Genomic DNA, 16,448 nt, shown 5'->3' with positions numbered 1-16,448 from the left:
TAAGTACTGAGCATGTGCAAGCAAGAGTACCATTTTGAGTGAGCAGCCAGAGTGAAAGCATGCATGTATGTAGCGGTCAGTCAATCAGTTTGTTTAGTTTAATGTTTCAGTCATCCATCCTGATGTGTTTGTAATAAACTAGTTAAATGAGCACCCAGCCTCATAGTCTTACTGAATACACAAGAACAGCGACATATACCTTCTTGAACTTCACCTGATATGCCACACACCACAATGTCCAGTTTGTACAGAAAGGACACATTCCTTTATCATGACCTTATTAATTCTCTTTTCTTTTTTTTAATCTTCATTATCTATACACATCCTCATGTTCATCTTTTTATGCCTTTGCCTTCTTCTGTTATTTCCACATCATCTCCAAAGGTTATCCAAACTGTGAGCAATTATGTTTTTGAAAAAAAAAATCTGCTTTTCTCCCTCCATGAATTTACTGTATTGTAATTTTGCATAAAAAATAACATATTACCAACTTACACTGACCTCGGCTCCATATTGAAATGTAGGTAATTGTAATGTTGAGTGCCAACAGACCAAAGGAAAAAAAGATCGGAAATCTAGCAGAGGAGTGAATCTCGAACTTTACTCTTCTCATCAGAACTTTTTTTTTTTTTTTGCAGAGAACAAGCTCCACTGCACCCCCCACACCCTGAACTGATATGTACAAGATCGACATACCTCAGAGAAATGGCAATATTTTGAAAAATTGCAATCTCAGACTTGATGTCTGTTTTTTCAGCCATCCAATCTTCTTGTTTCAGGACTCACTCTAGCAATTCAAAAGGTTACCTACTTACCTCACTTGTATGTAACACTGTATTTTGTCCTAGTTTCAACTGTTCACATTTCATAGATAGCTACTAGTCATGCAGTCGAAGAGACCATTAATAACCCTATCCCAAATTCTCAATTGCTCCAAAGCATAGTCTGGTAAAGCACTTGCTCAAGGTCATACAGTAGACAAAGGGAATCAAACGCTGAACCTCAAGAAGTAGCTTGTTACCAGCTCACAGCCTTAATCCTCTTTAGCAACTGCCAGACTTCATAACTTCTTTACACATTATATCTTATGTAGTCGATTCTGTTTCTTTTCTGAGATTACAAATGAATCCTTCCACCATTAGTCTGTCCGTGCTTACCAGGACATGCTGTTTTATTTCATGTGGAACTACTAGTGTTGAATATGCTCTTAGAACCAAAGTTATTAGATGTCCCATTTTTCAAATCATATCTACCAGGTAACAGGAAAAGAGGAAGGCCTAAGATAAGGTTTATGGATGTGGTGAGAGACGACATGCAGGTGGTTGGTGTGACAGAGCAAGATGCAGAGGACAGGAAGAAATGGAAACAGATGATTCGCTGAGGCGACCCCTAATGGGAACAGCCGAAAGAAGATGATGATATTACAATCTAATATTTGTATATTTGAATTTGTTATTAATACAATAATTCCTAAATGTAACTCTGCTCCCATTGTCCAAATGGCTTTATGTATCATAGTATTTCAGTCCGTGTCATTTATTGTTGTCAGAAAATACACATCTAAGATATATCATAACTTGTTTACACCAATTTAATACTGTTAATCAACTCACATCATTTTAATGCTGTTTACATAATGTTAGCTTACCTTTTACTTTTTTACTTCTGTTTCATCTATCTGCTTTAGCTATCTTATTCAATGAATGACCTTCTCTCCAAGGGAAGCATTTTTATTCCTTGCACATCCTAGTAAATCCACATCTTGTTTATCACTGTTCAGGACTGCAGAACTATTGCTAGTATGTACAGCAAACATCTCATATTTCTCTACAACAACATTTTCAACATTAATGCATTTTATTTTATGTAATCAATTATTGTTCAGAATCTACTGGCTCTAATTTAAATATAAGTGTTCTGCATTCACTTCATTATCCTCACATAGTCTTTCATCTGGTTTCATCTTGATCAGAGTTATAGTCAAACTATAAATGGCCAATTAAACATTTTCTACAGTTCTATTACCAATTTCTTTCTGCATTGTCTCATTCTTTGCATTGTTTACAAAAAAAAAAAACTTAATGAGAAGCATACTCCCTTTATAGTGCAGTTTGTCTCAGAGGGGTTACACCCCCTCCATATCCCACCCACCCTGTGTTTTAGGTGGTGGTCCAAGAAATAAATGACCTCTCCGTGTGATAGCATTGTGTTGCAGGGAGCACAGACATGAATAGGATCAATCTGCATTGTCAGTCCACCTACAGCATTCCTTTTGAATGTTGGAAGGAATTAAAAATCCAGGCAAAATCCCATGTGAGCAGAGAGAGAATATGCAAGCATTGCACAGACAATACACTCCTTCAGATGTGAAGTGAATACTTAGATGTAGCAATATTAACTGCTGTACAAATGTAGTGTGTGTGTGTGTGTGTGGGGGGGGGGTATTTACTTGTAATGTAGTTCTACATGTGAAATATTTGGGTTTATATTATAACACCGAAGAGGCGTTTAAGCGAACGCCTCTTCATCAACACATAAAGACGATCGCACGAAAACGCGAATGGTCAAAACAGCAAATTCTTTCCCTGGGAAAGAATTTGTTTGCTCAAACACACACACACACACACACACACTTACAAACATATCTATGGGGGGGGGCTTCACCCCCCCCCCAACTTAATACACTAATTCCGTGATCGTACTACAGTGGAGAAAAGGGGAACACTGTGTAGTTGGCCAACTACACCATTGCTCTGTAAAGTATTCATCGAATCACTTAAATATGTTTCAATTAATACGTGTCGCTGCTCATTTGGTGTTCGATATTACAACATTTCGACATTGTAATATAGACCCAAATATTTGCCTTGTTGACTGACTGTATGCCATCAGTTTCTGTAGAAGTGTGTCTTTGTGATTGTGATGCCCCACCACTGGCACAGTAATCAAGGAGCCTCAATCCTCACCACTGGCACCAGTTGGGGACATACATTGGGAGGATGACAGTTACACACACACAGTATTTTCAGATGCTGCTATCTCCATCAAGTGCAATTTCCCTTAAGAGACCACTACCCAAGTAGATGACACACACACATACACACACACACACACACACACACACACACACACACACACACACACACACACACACACACACACACACACACACACACACACACACACACACACACACACACACACACACACACACACACACACACACACACACACACACACACACACACACACACACCTGCAGAAGGCTAGCACAGGTTTACTAGCTATACCCCCTTCTGTCCAGACTATAAGGTAGTTATTACTGCCATCAGCCAGCTCCTTATCAGTTATTTTAAGGCCCTTAACAAAGGGTGTCCAATCTTACTGTGTAATGTTACTATCAATACAAATGGTAGTTTGACCAAGAGCAAGGCTATTAGGAGTAGCCTACAAAGTGTCACCAAATAAATATGCAAGTACTCTCAAAACTTAAATATGTTTCACAAAGATCAGCCACAATGAAAGGTTTAAATATATTTAATAATAAATAATAGAAGAATAAGAAAATACTCAGTATATATTTACAGTGATATCAGAGTTCATAATCACAGGAAATATGTAAAACAACATTGCAGGACAGTCTCAAATAAATAAAGAAAAACATCTAAATTAAGCTTTACTATATTCCTGACTATATCTAAAAGAATTATACTGTACTGTTCCCTAAACTTACTTACTTAATTAGATCGGCAAGACAGATGTGATGAATAGATCCTCTAGCTGTTGTTGTCAGGTCAAAGACAGAATACAGAATGCTATCTCTCTGTCTCAGAGAATTCTTAAATTAATATCTCAGATATTACTGCTGGGATAGCTTACAGAATGACATAAATTCTTGTCATCTGACTATCCCAGGTAAACCCTCCACTGCTGAAAGATAACAGTATTTAGCATCTACCTGTGAAGATACATACACAAGGGCTTTCAATCAGATGTTTGCAGATCCGGGAAATCATAAAACAATAAAACACTTCCAAGACAATACAGAAAACTTCTCAGCATAGACATTGTGTATGTTGCTGCACTGGAACTGAAAGCTAACATAGTTTTATTGCATGGCCATAAAGTAATTTCATTTCAGCTATTTTACTGAAGTTAACATTGTGTAGCCCAGTTTCCACTGTTAAAATATATACATTTAAACAGTTACAATAATGTGTGTACATTTCTCTTCTATTCCAGTAGGGAATGCTGTGGTTACATTTTAAGCAAAAACCTTTTCAACACACACTTCTATACCAGCAGTTTGATATACACCTGACGTACAGTTGTAATACATTTGTAACACAAGTATCTTATATGAATCATGTTGATATTCACAAATGACATATAATTATTTACAAAATTTCAGAGAGCTGGACTGGCAGTACCTCTTTTGTCACACTTCTTCTCCCCTTGAAGACTTAAGCAAGTTTTTCAAGTGACCCTGGAGAAACATTGCTTGAGAAGGGTGAGCCTATCTGGGAATACCTTACCGCATTCCCTGTCTTGAGATTGCAGCTGCCTTGGCATTGTTGACCCCAGTACAGGGATGCACTATCTTATCATATGCCTGCTACCCTATGGTACACCATAGTAATTTGGAACTTTGCTGGCTGGCTCCCTGTAGTCATAGATCCAACTCATAGTTCTCCTGCCTCCTACTGCAGATACTTAGCACTAGGGCCTCCATATCAAGGTAAGGTTACATCATGTTAACATGGTACAGTTTGTTCCCCTGCCTCCTGCCTAGCAGTTCTACCATATAGTTAACATCACTGATCTTCCTTACGACTTTGAAGGGTCCCTCCAAGCTGCTTGCAGCTTGTTGTGTCTGACAGGAATGAGAACCATAACCTACTGCGCTACAGCATACTCTCTAGCTTGAGCATGCCTGTCATACCAGACGTTTTTCTGCTGTTCGGCTTCTGCCAGGTTCTCCGAGGCAAAGCCCATGAGTTCCCTGAGCCTTGTCCTGAGGTTTAGGACATATGCAAGAACAGACTCCTTGTGGGATTCACATTCACCCGCCCACTCATCATGAATAAAATCTAGAGGTCCCCTCACCCTGTGCCCGTACAGCAACTCAAAGGTTGAAAAACCTGTGGATTCCTGGGGTACCTCTCTGTAAGCAAACAAAATATGGGGCAAATATTTGTCCCACTCCCTCTTAAACTGGTCTGCAAATGCCTGTAGCATGATCTTTGGTGAAGAGTTTAACCTCTCAACAAGACCATTAGTCTGGGGATGGTAGGGGGTGGTCTTTAGGTGCTTCACCCTACAGTGCTTCCACAGACAAGCCAGCAGGTCTGACATGAAACTGGCATATCTGTCAGTCAGTATTTCCTTTGGGAAACATACCCTGCTGAAAATCTCTAACAAAGCATTTTCCACCTTTTCTGCCTCAGTGGAGGATAGACCCACCACTTCAGGGTATCTGGTAGTGTAATCTACTGCCATTAGGATATACTTCTTTCCTGTGGAAATTGGGGTAATCAGAAGCCCCACAATATCCATAGCTACCATCTGAAATGGCTCCTCAATCAAAGGCAAAGGCACCAAAGGAGTTTTCACTTTGTCTCCTACCTTGCCTACCTTTTGGCACTGCTCACAGGTCCTGCAGTACTCTGTTACATCCTTGGAAATCCCAGGCCAATAAATGTTTGCATAATATGTCTCTTTGTACTCTTTATGCTCATATGACCTGCAAAAGAAATGTCAAGAGCTATGGCTATAAGTGCCAGACAGAAGGCTTTAGTCACTACCAACTGCTGTATTCTCTCACCCTCCAGCCCTCCCTCAAGGGTCCACTCTCTATACAGTAACCCTTTGTCCCAGCATACAGATTCCCCTTTTCCTTGACAATCAGGTGTCTCACTGGCTACCTCCCTCAGGCCTTGTAATGAGGGTCTGAGAGCTGAGCCTCTCTCAACTCTCTCTTTGTAACCCTTCCCAGCTCCTGTTCCACAGGAAGTCTGGTATTCTCTGACAGTGGTACCTCACTGTCAGCCTGAGTACTACTACTCACCTCTGCCCTTGCAGTCACTCTGTCCAAGGGAATATCAGTACCTACAAGTAGCTGTGGCTCACCTTCAGTCTCACTGCTACACGGTAGCTCCCTCTCTGAAGTAACCACCTCACCAGTCCTGGTTTCAAGTGTGTAGTCTGTCTGGGTCACACCCAGGCTACCAGACCCACATGCTTGTCTCCAACCCTGACTGCCTGTCACTGCATGCACACAAGGTACTGCATTATCAAAATCATTCCGTCAGGACATCTGCAGGGGTATCCTCAAGCACACTTATTTGCTTGCTTCCTTTTCCACCCTCCAAGTCAAGGTGAACCCTAGCCAAAGTTATTTAGAATGGGGCCCCTCCTAAAGCTCTGACTGGAGTAGACTGATCAAGCAAGTAGTGATTCTCTTTAACCATTTCAAGCTTCACAATGGTTAGGTCAGAGGCTGTGTCTCTCTTAGCAGTGACCTGTTTCCGTCTACTAAGATAGGATATAACCTCTTGTGGTAGTTTGGCACCCTTGTTGTCTCCAGACAACTTACTGCTGGCATTCTGTTATTCCCACTTACTGGCTCTCCCACCTTTTGTTCCCCATCTTGCCTCTATGGACATCTATATACTACATGGCCCCACTAGTTACATTTAAAGCATTTAATCCTGGATCCTGGCCATGTACATGAACTAGTGGCTTCCTCTGCTACTGGCAGACTCTTCTGGGATGGTTTAAGCTGCCCACCATGGGTTCCCCTAGACCCATGAGCAGCGCTGGATATCCCTTTCCTGTGCTGTGATGCCCTGCTTGCTAGGTATAGGTCTCCCTTTTTCCCAAACTCATCTACTGTGTTGCATTCTCTATCTGCTAACCAGGTTCTCATGTCCTCAGGCAAAGTGGTAAGGGCTTTTTCCCTCACCAAAAGGTCTGCCAGCCCTTCAGAAGTGGTGACCTGACACCCACTCACCCACCTATGAAAATAAGTGCTTAGTTCAGCAATATATTCATACACACTTTCATCTACCTTACGTCTATGCTCATGAAACTGTTTCCTATAAGCTTCAGGTGTTAACTTAAAACACTACTAAACAATTTTTAACAGTATTATAATTTAAGCAATCAGTATCAGACAGTTTAGAAATAGCAGCTCCAGCTTTAACATGGAGTAAGGGGGTCAGGAACCGTACCCAGAGTCCTTGGTCAACATTATACTGTTTACATACCCTTTCAAACATATGAATAAAACTATCAAAATGATTCCCCTCTGTAAATTGTGGAAGAAATTTACTGACTTTTGTGCTTCTGGGGTTCGGTTACTCCCTTTCCCATTACCTCCATGACACTGGTGAAGAGTCAGCATCTGCTTTTCATGTTGCCTCTGCCTCTCCTTTTCCTCAGCTTCCAGGCATCTCAGTTTCTCATTTTCTTCACCCTGCAGATATCTCAGTAGCTCTGCTGATTCTATTTCCAAACAGTTGGCCTGCAGTTCAAGTCTCTTTAACTCCAGAGAGATTTTTAAGTCCTCTGTGAAAAGGTTGAATTGTCCATTTCCTGAGAGTTGTACATCCCCAAGACCAGTCTGGTTGTCTTACTGGTTGTTGGTCTGTGATGCAGCTGTGGTTAAGGCTGCAATCATTTCTACTTTAGTCAGGTTGGCATTCCCCAGTCCTTTGGCTTGGCACATCTCAGCCAACTGGCTCCTTGTCAGCTTGCCATACACCTCTGCTGACATCCTTGCCTGCTATCCCTGACTAACTAAGCTAACAAAAAAAAAAAAAATAAAACTATTGTGATATGAAACTCTGAATGTTCACTGTATGGCTGCTTTGAGAGTACAAACACATTCTTTAGTGATCACTGTTTACAGGCTACAGGAGTTCAAAATCCATACCACTGAATCCCAATATGTGATGTGGTGATCTCACCACTGCCAACCAATAAATGTGATAACCCACCACTGGCCCACTAATCAAGGAGCCTCAACCCTCACCACTAGCACCAGTGGGGGATGTACATTGGGAGGATGACAGGTACACACATAGTATTTCCAGATGCAGCTCTCTGCATCAAGTGCAATTTCCCTTAAGAGCACACAGAGACCACAGTCAGTCTGGGGCTGGTTTCTTCCTCTTTCTCCAGATCTCCAATAAGACTCCCCACTGGCACAGCTATAGAGTTAAGATCTCAGCTGAGTGGCCAAGCCAAGACCTCTAGCACCCTCTCTGTCCAACCAGTGCTTCATGTCCTTGCCCAAGCTGTCACACACCTGATATACAGTTCTAATACATTTGTAAAACATTCAAGAAAAAAACTGCAGACTTAACAGAAAAAAATTTAAAAAAGTGCTAAACCAGTGGATTAAAATCTTTTTTGTGTGACAGTGCTTCACCATTACGTGTGGTTTTCCCTTTAATTTTAACATTTGTAAAACAAGTATCTTATATGAATCATGTTGATATTCACAAATGACCAGTAATTATTAACAAAATGCCAGATAGGTGGGTTGGCAGTCCCTTCTTTGTCACAGTGATGTGTCTATTTCTTGCTATGGATGTAACTATTTTGCCAACTGAAACTTTATGTTATCTGTAGGCTGGTCTGACTTTTAAAGCTGAACTCCCTTCCCCCCACAGTAGGATGACATTGCTTTACCTCAAATGTGTACACATACCTGGTATAGATGACATCAACCTGTGCCATCTTTGGTTCTTTCTTGTCCTTTCAAACAGGGTAAACCATGCATACATCAGGGGCTACTAGTTTAGATTGCCCCAGAGATGCTGTATGTTGTTGCGTCTTTCGGCTTTTTCCCGGTTAGGGGTCGTCACAGCGAAACTCTGGTCTGCTAATGATTGGCAGTAGATTTTTATGTGCTGGCTTGTCGGGCCTAACGGATAACCTTCAACGAAGGAACGCCCATTCACGCATGTCGCCACACAAAAGACACTCTAACTGAGAATCAATATAGAGAATTCAAGTCCTCCTTAGAGTACCTAGACAAAGAGAAGGGAGGAGCAAGGTTATAAGTGTGAAGAGGAAGAAGAAAGAAGTATATGAGTACCCACCCCAGACCCTTATAGTCCCATTGTGGTATAGGGGATGGAGAGGGGATGGAGGGTGGGAATCAAGATTGCAATAGTCACAAGTCCCAACACTCAAGCATCTGCAATTATGGTAAGTTGTCTACACAACTGTATTACATTCTTCATGTATTGCTTTTCAGTCATAACTATTAAATCCAAAAAGCGTCAGTCATAACTATACTGAAAATTGCCAGAGCGGCCCATTCCAGGTATGCTCACTTTTAAGATGAGGGCTAGAGGATGCCCTTCAGGATAGCAGATGCAAATGCAGCCCTTGTCCTGGATATCACATGCAGTCTGTAGTGGTTTGAGAAGTTGTGAAAGGAATACCAGATGGCTGCTTCTAAGATGTTTTGAGCATTAACCTCACAAAGGCTGTGATAGCTGCAGTATTCACTATGGATATAACCTCATCCTTTTTTTTTCTGCAGGGTCTTGCCATGGGCCTTAAAGTACACAGTGTGCTAGCTGCTTAAGAATAGTTTGCTTTGTCACTGGCAATCCTTGTTTGTGTGCTTGAAATTATGCAAGTAGGTCATCTGATTTTCCAAAGGATTTAGTTCTGTCTACACAGTACTTCATCTACCCATGCATAATTCTGCTTGCTAGGATGCTTGGTAATCTGCTCAGATCCTCCATTGTCACTAAAGAACATGGTATGTGGGACTTGACAATATATCTGGCTGTTTAATAAACAGCACAAAACAAGCCCTGGCATAGCCACTGCTTAAATTATTTAAACTGAGTTTAGGCATTCATTTGTCCATGAAGTCTGGCCCCACCACTGACCCTGGGAATTATAGGCTCATTAGCCTGACAAGTCATATTAGCTAAGCCATGGAACGTATTATAACTGACCTGATAAGCTATGACATTAAAATTCTCATTAAATTAGACCCACAGCAGTTTGGCTTTGTTGTTTAGCTTTGTCAAGGGCAGATTCTGTATAATTAATCTGTTAACTTCTTCAAAAGGGTAACGCAGGTTGTTGACATGGGTCATGCTGTTCCGACAGCATATGTGTATCTTGATCTGGCCAACGCCTCCCTCTTACTAGCATAGTTAGTAAGCTTAATGCATTACAAAGACATTCCTATGTAGTAAGATGGATAGTAAATTAGTTAAATGACAGAACCTACATGGTGAAGGTAGCAGGTGCCTCAGCAGATAGTATGATGATGATCAGTGGTGTCCTGCAGGGGTCAGTGTTGGGACCTCTTTTGTTCGACATTTACTTTTCTCATCTCAGGACTATGAACCAAGACTGCCATCTAACAAAGTTTGCAAACAACTGTAAATTGGGAGTCATTGTCAAGTCCCTTTTGATGACAAAGCCCTTCAGCAAGAATTTACACTCATAAATACCTAGTGTACTAACATGGTCTTAGATTAAATGCTAAAAAGGGCAATATTGTCACATTTGGGAAACAATCCCTCCCTCTAGTATACAACATAGATAACACCCCACTCCACATTAAGAATGTTGTCAAAGATCTTGGAACTTGGGCTGATAATTCACTCTCCTTTGATTATTTAGTAGCAACAGAAGTCAAAATGTTCTTCTTCTTAGTGCAACGATTTGCCAAAGAAATATCATCCAGATCTAAAGAGGTCATTGTCCCCTTATATTCAGCATTGTATTCAATAACTGGAGTAATCAGTCCCCCCTTTAGGATATACCACAATAAATATATCAAACAGCTAGAAAGACCCCAGAGGTTCTTAACTAAGAAGATCTCTGGCATAAAAATCCTAAGCTACCAGAAATTATTGGAAGCATTGTCCCTTTATTCTGTATCTTATAGATTTCTAAGATGAGATCTATGCCTTGCCAACCATGCCATTAGGGACCAGTAGTCCTGGATCTTTTATATCTTCACAAATCAAACAATCTCACAAACACCAGAACCAGGGATCCAAATTTTCATCAGCTGATAAATAAAACATGGTGGAGAGATATGTAGATTATGCAGTACCTTCCCTACCTTTGAAATAGACTCTCATTGCAAATCAAGCAGTGTGATACATTATCTTCCTTCATACATGAACTAGATGATTGGATAGGTATTGACAAATTCAGCCCTGGCTTGACTGGCTTAGCCTTCCTTGAAAAGGAAGATACAGTCGAAGAGTGGGTACTGGCAAGGCATAAATGGCCACAAGATTCATTTGTCCTGTATTTCCTATGATCCCCTTTTAGCACATTCAGATTCTTACTAAATGCTTATCCGAACCACAAAAATATCATGTTTAATGTTCCATTAACGAACAGTTCCTGTTATTCTATTAATATCGATAATACATTCATTCCAACCATCCATCCTTCCATATATGTTACAATTTATTTCCAACCACTTTCAATGACACACATATTTCTCATGCGCATGCCTATATATTTCTTTCAATCATTGCTATTTTAATATATTGAACATTTTGACATATACAATGAAAAGATTCCACCAGTTCATTTTCATCTACCACACCTGTCTAAATTGTGCCACAAGATTTTTTTTTATGTGTTCGTAAGTAAAGCTTACAAACTCATACTTTGAGCAAGGCATTACTTTAATTTTGATTTCACACAATACCATAAACCATTCAAGTAATAAAACGCATTTCAGAAGTTAGCTCACAAAAACAGTCGTGTTCTAAATGCATTAAATGCCATACTTTTGTGCCTTAGATCCCAGTGGCACAATTATTTTGCCCTGTACATCATAATTCATAACATCTTCCATATTGAAGTTATGCTGGTTTACAGTTACTGTTGCATATGCTCATTTAGGAGTAGCCAATAAATCCCACACCTACTATCTTTGCTCCTAGTTCAATCCTGTCTCATCTTCTCTCAGGACATGGTTCTTGTATTTTCCTCTCCACAAGAGATTGAATGTACAATGTTGGAAATATAAGAAACACTGACACCTCCTCCATCATTATCTTCCGATAGCTCCTCTGACCAGCTCTACAACTCAAAATGCTCTATTACATCTCCTCATGACAAAGTCAGATCATTAACATTCATCTTTGTTTCCATTAATCACACCAGCATTCTGTCATCTAGACCCATAAGTCTACTTTCTTGTTGTAGAAAAATAATAGAAATGTGTATTTTGGATAAATTGTTGTTAGAACTGGAAAGCTTGTCACTTGAAGCTATATATCAGCCTGCACATGTTGAAAATAGATCTATAACCACATGTAACCTGATATTCTATAATATATAATAGCTATAAATCAAAATTGTGCTGTGGTGTCATTTTTATAGATTTAAGTTCAGCTTTTATAGGGTCATACACAAAACACTGATTAATAAATCAGAACAACTAGGCAGTGATGTAACCATGATAAGATGGATAGCATGGCTTGCAAATAGGACTAGGCAAGTACCATACACCAACTGGACAGGTGAGATTCTAGGTTGCAGTCAAGGTGTTCCACAGGGCTTTGTCCTAAGCCTGTACATCTTTAGGTTGTATATTTCAGATATATCTTTTTCATTTGATATGTTCTATAATCTGTAGGCAGATGTCTTTAAAATGGGTAAACTTATTATATCTATTAGAGTTTGGGCATGTCTACAAAGAAGATAATTTGATTGACCATTTGGGCACAGCAGAATAATATGATGAAAATACATTGGAAACTAAGCATATGAGGTTTGGGAGACATAGACTGACAGGTAAATATTTAGTACAGCACACTGTGACTGGAACTGTAGATCCATTTATGGACCTGGGTATATGGGTAGATCCAGCTTTCAGTTTTGTTCTGATCATATCAACCCACTGGTTAATGATAGTCATAGAATTATAGGCTGTATAAAAAGATTTATAAAGTCTAGGAAATCAGAAATGATGAAATCATTATAAGTTACATTAGACCCAAACTAGGGTATGGAATAATAATATGGAAACCTTATAAGAAAGCAAGCATGAGTAAATTGGAAAGAGTACAGTGGAAATATACTAACAGCATCCACAGATGCGAAAATTTAAGTTATTATGAAAAATAAACATATCTGAACTTGCACAGTGTCTCATATAGATATTTAAGAGGAGACCGTATTCAGGCATATAGGGCATTTAGAGACAGCTATCTCTGGGAATGTTTGAGATTATCAGATAGTAGCCAAGAATCATCTGACAGCCAATGGAGGAGATTATATACAAATGAGAGATGCACTGATTGGTTGTCTGTGAGAGTAGCTAATGCATAGAACAGACAACCAAATTATATTAAAGCAAGAGCTAATTTAGATACATATTTTAAGAACAACTTGGACACATATTAAGGAATGACTGTTCTGGTGTATTGGCAGGCTAGAAGGGCATTATTGCCCATGCCTGAAATATATTAATGTATTTATGTATCTAGGCCACCAGAAGATAGTACTATTCTTTGGATGTCTTCATTCTTCTCCTTATTAATGCCAATAACACTGTCCTTCACTTGCACACATAATTCCTCCACCATTTTGTGTGTTTTCACAGTACTCTTCCTCACTTGAAAAGACTGCCTTGGCTAAATTTCCCCTAGTTACTATGAATCCCATCTTTTGCCTCAACTAAAAACAGGCATCACTCCTATTTGACCTAACTACTGATCAACAAAACATAAATAAAAGTAAAGAAAAATCCACTCTCACTTACTTACCTCATTGAGGCTCTTAAATGTATTTGTAGTAGCTAGCAATATAGGATTCAGCACTACCACAAACTTCAAGATCCAGTCTTAACACCTGCCATCAGTGCATCTATCCATGGCATAAGATAGGTTATCACCTCTCCTTATTTCTGCTGACTAGTCCTATTGTACTAACCCATAAAGAAAAACAAATATGTCAAATGCCATGATATTTTAGTACAAGAATATGTTTCTGTTTTGTAAGTACTGAAGGAAATAGTACTGTTAAGTGAAGCAACGTAACGTTAAATAAAACAATAGACGTGACTCAAATTATATAATAAGTGATAATATTGATAATATATGAGACCACTCCCTTTTAATTGGTTATGTGCATGAAATGTTTTGGAAAAATCTCATGTGTAAGTAACAAAATTCCCACTTTGGCTTTTAAAAGGTAATAAGCTTACTGGGAGGGTACCCCAGTCTATGACTGTTGTCAGAAAATAAACCTGACTTATCTCAGTTTTGTCTCTGTATTACTTTACTCAGTATTGGCCTTTACTGCTATTTATCAGATGGTATTACAACTATCTGCATACCTGCACTCTTCTGTATATACCTGACTGCTCACAGCCCTTTCCTTGACCTTCATACTATAATAACCTCTCAGGACAAATCTGTTTGCATCAGACCACATGTTCAGATAAAGTTGCTGATGTAACATGTCTTACTCAGTTGTTCTGAGCTGTGCCTTCTTACTTTCTCTACCAAACATTTTTCCTTTTCTAAGATCTGTAACAATGCTAATATGATTTTAAGTTTTAGCCTAACCTTTCCAATGGTAAATTTATAGAAAGAGCCTGAAGGACAGTTGCATTTTAAATATCCCGACAGGTACAGAATTCTCACCCTTAGGTCATTTAAGATGTTATAACCATCTGCTTATCAGTCAGGTTGGAATTATTTATCATTTTCCTAAACTCCCTAACTCAAGTAGCAGCAATTTCAAAGATTTGGGAATAGGCCAGTGATAATGATGCTATCCCTCACCTTGGACAGCTGCAACAGCTGGTAGTTGGAACAAGCTACTCTTTGCCACTAGTGCAAACATTCAGCTCTTAGCATAACACAGTGGAGTCCATTATTTGAGACTGCAGGCCAGACCAGTACATGTTCATTCAAATCATTACAATTATAAAGACTGTATATCTATACTAAATGCTTTCAGCAGCCAACACTAGACACCAGAATATCAACAGAAAGACAGTTTAAGAAAATGAAAGGCACTTTGCCAATTGCTGCCTGTATTATCAGGAGACAAGAGAGTGCTCTTGAATATGATATTGAATTATAATTTAGTTATCATGATTTACTTGTAAAGATAAAGACCTTTTAAGAAAAAGGACTGAAGTTACTGCCTGCAGAAGTAAATGTGTTTCTCTTAGATTTTCACTGTTGATACATGCAACACATTTGTGCTTGGGTATAGGTATGCCGCTATCTACAACTATTTGGGAAAACAACATAGTGACGTGTATTTCTTTAAATGCAGACTATTTGGCTGTATAAATGGTTCAAGACTCATCATGACATGGCAATAAATCTGTTTTAAAGTAGAAAGAAATTATGATGAGATATTGTAAAAGTGGACATAAGTTCCCTGGTAAACACAGCCTTGAAATGAGGTTGATTAAGAATCAGATGGTGAAGGACCTTTTACCTTCACCTGTTACCACTATTTCAGATAGATTTAAATTCAGTTTTGTGTATCTCATGAATTATGACAACGCTTCCATTAAGTGTTAAGCAGTAATGTGTGAGTAATGAAGCATAAATCCAGGCAGCTGATGTGGGACTCGAACCCACAGCCTTTGTATTTTCTTCTGTGAAAGATAAGCATGCTGCCTGCTAAGCCACTAACATTGCAACTTTTTTATGACAAATATATTCAAAACCCGAAAAGTCAATGTCCGTTTGCACTGCCAGGCAACACATGAAAGGACAGGCTGCAACAGTTAAAATGACATTGTTTGCCTAGTATGTACTACAATGGCTATATTAACTACTGTTACTTAAAGACTATGAACTTCTAATAAACATCATGCTGTAGTCAGGGGTTTGATTCCTGCAGGTTTCGCTTACTTTATAAATCCATGTGCTGACTATGAACAAGTGACTTAACTGGACAATGCTCTTGGGATATCCCTTAAAAGTGTTGGATTCCACAAATAACAGAAACAAAATGTTAATTATTATGCACATTTTCATATTTTCATAACTGAGTAAACTATGTAATATTGAGAAACATTTGCCTGTTGCTATGGTTTCATCCCACATCCCAAAGACATGTCATAGATGTACTGTTGAGCTTTTAAATTGGCTGCAGATATATGTATCTGTCTGTCTGCCTGTGTGTGTACCATGTGTCAGCATGGCTGTGTGTCATATAATAGGCTAGCACTGTATCCCAAATTAGGCAGTGGGTTAAATGTAAATCATCCACCTTATTGGGGAATGAACATTCTCCAACAGGGTGTTAATGTACAGGTAAAGCCCAGTAAAAAACAAACCCAGCACTTCATGGCAGCATATCACACAGCTATGAATTAGGGAATGAAAAAAAAATGTAAAAGGATGGGATTTTTTTTGTATTCACCAAATGTGGCTTTGCTGTTTAGCAGGTGTAAAATG

At 39.2% G+C, this 16,448-nt stretch overlaps 1 pseudogene; it reads right to left on the bottom strand.

Moving 5' to 3' along the window:
- Positions 1-332: 332 nt before the first annotated feature.
- Positions 333-16,448, bottom strand: part of LOC122806189 — a 58,606-nt pseudogene continuing 42,490 nt past the window's right edge.

The sequence above is a fragment of the Protopterus annectens genome, chromosome 7.part0 (assembly GCF_019279795.1).
Source record: "Protopterus annectens isolate FY-2018-M chromosome 7.part0, PAN1.0, whole genome shotgun sequence".
In the NCBI taxonomy this organism is placed as follows: domain Eukaryota; kingdom Metazoa; phylum Chordata; order Ceratodontiformes; family Protopteridae; genus Protopterus; species Protopterus annectens.
The sequence above is the reverse complement of the archived record's forward strand: the minus strand, read 5'-3'. Positions and strand labels throughout refer to the sequence as shown.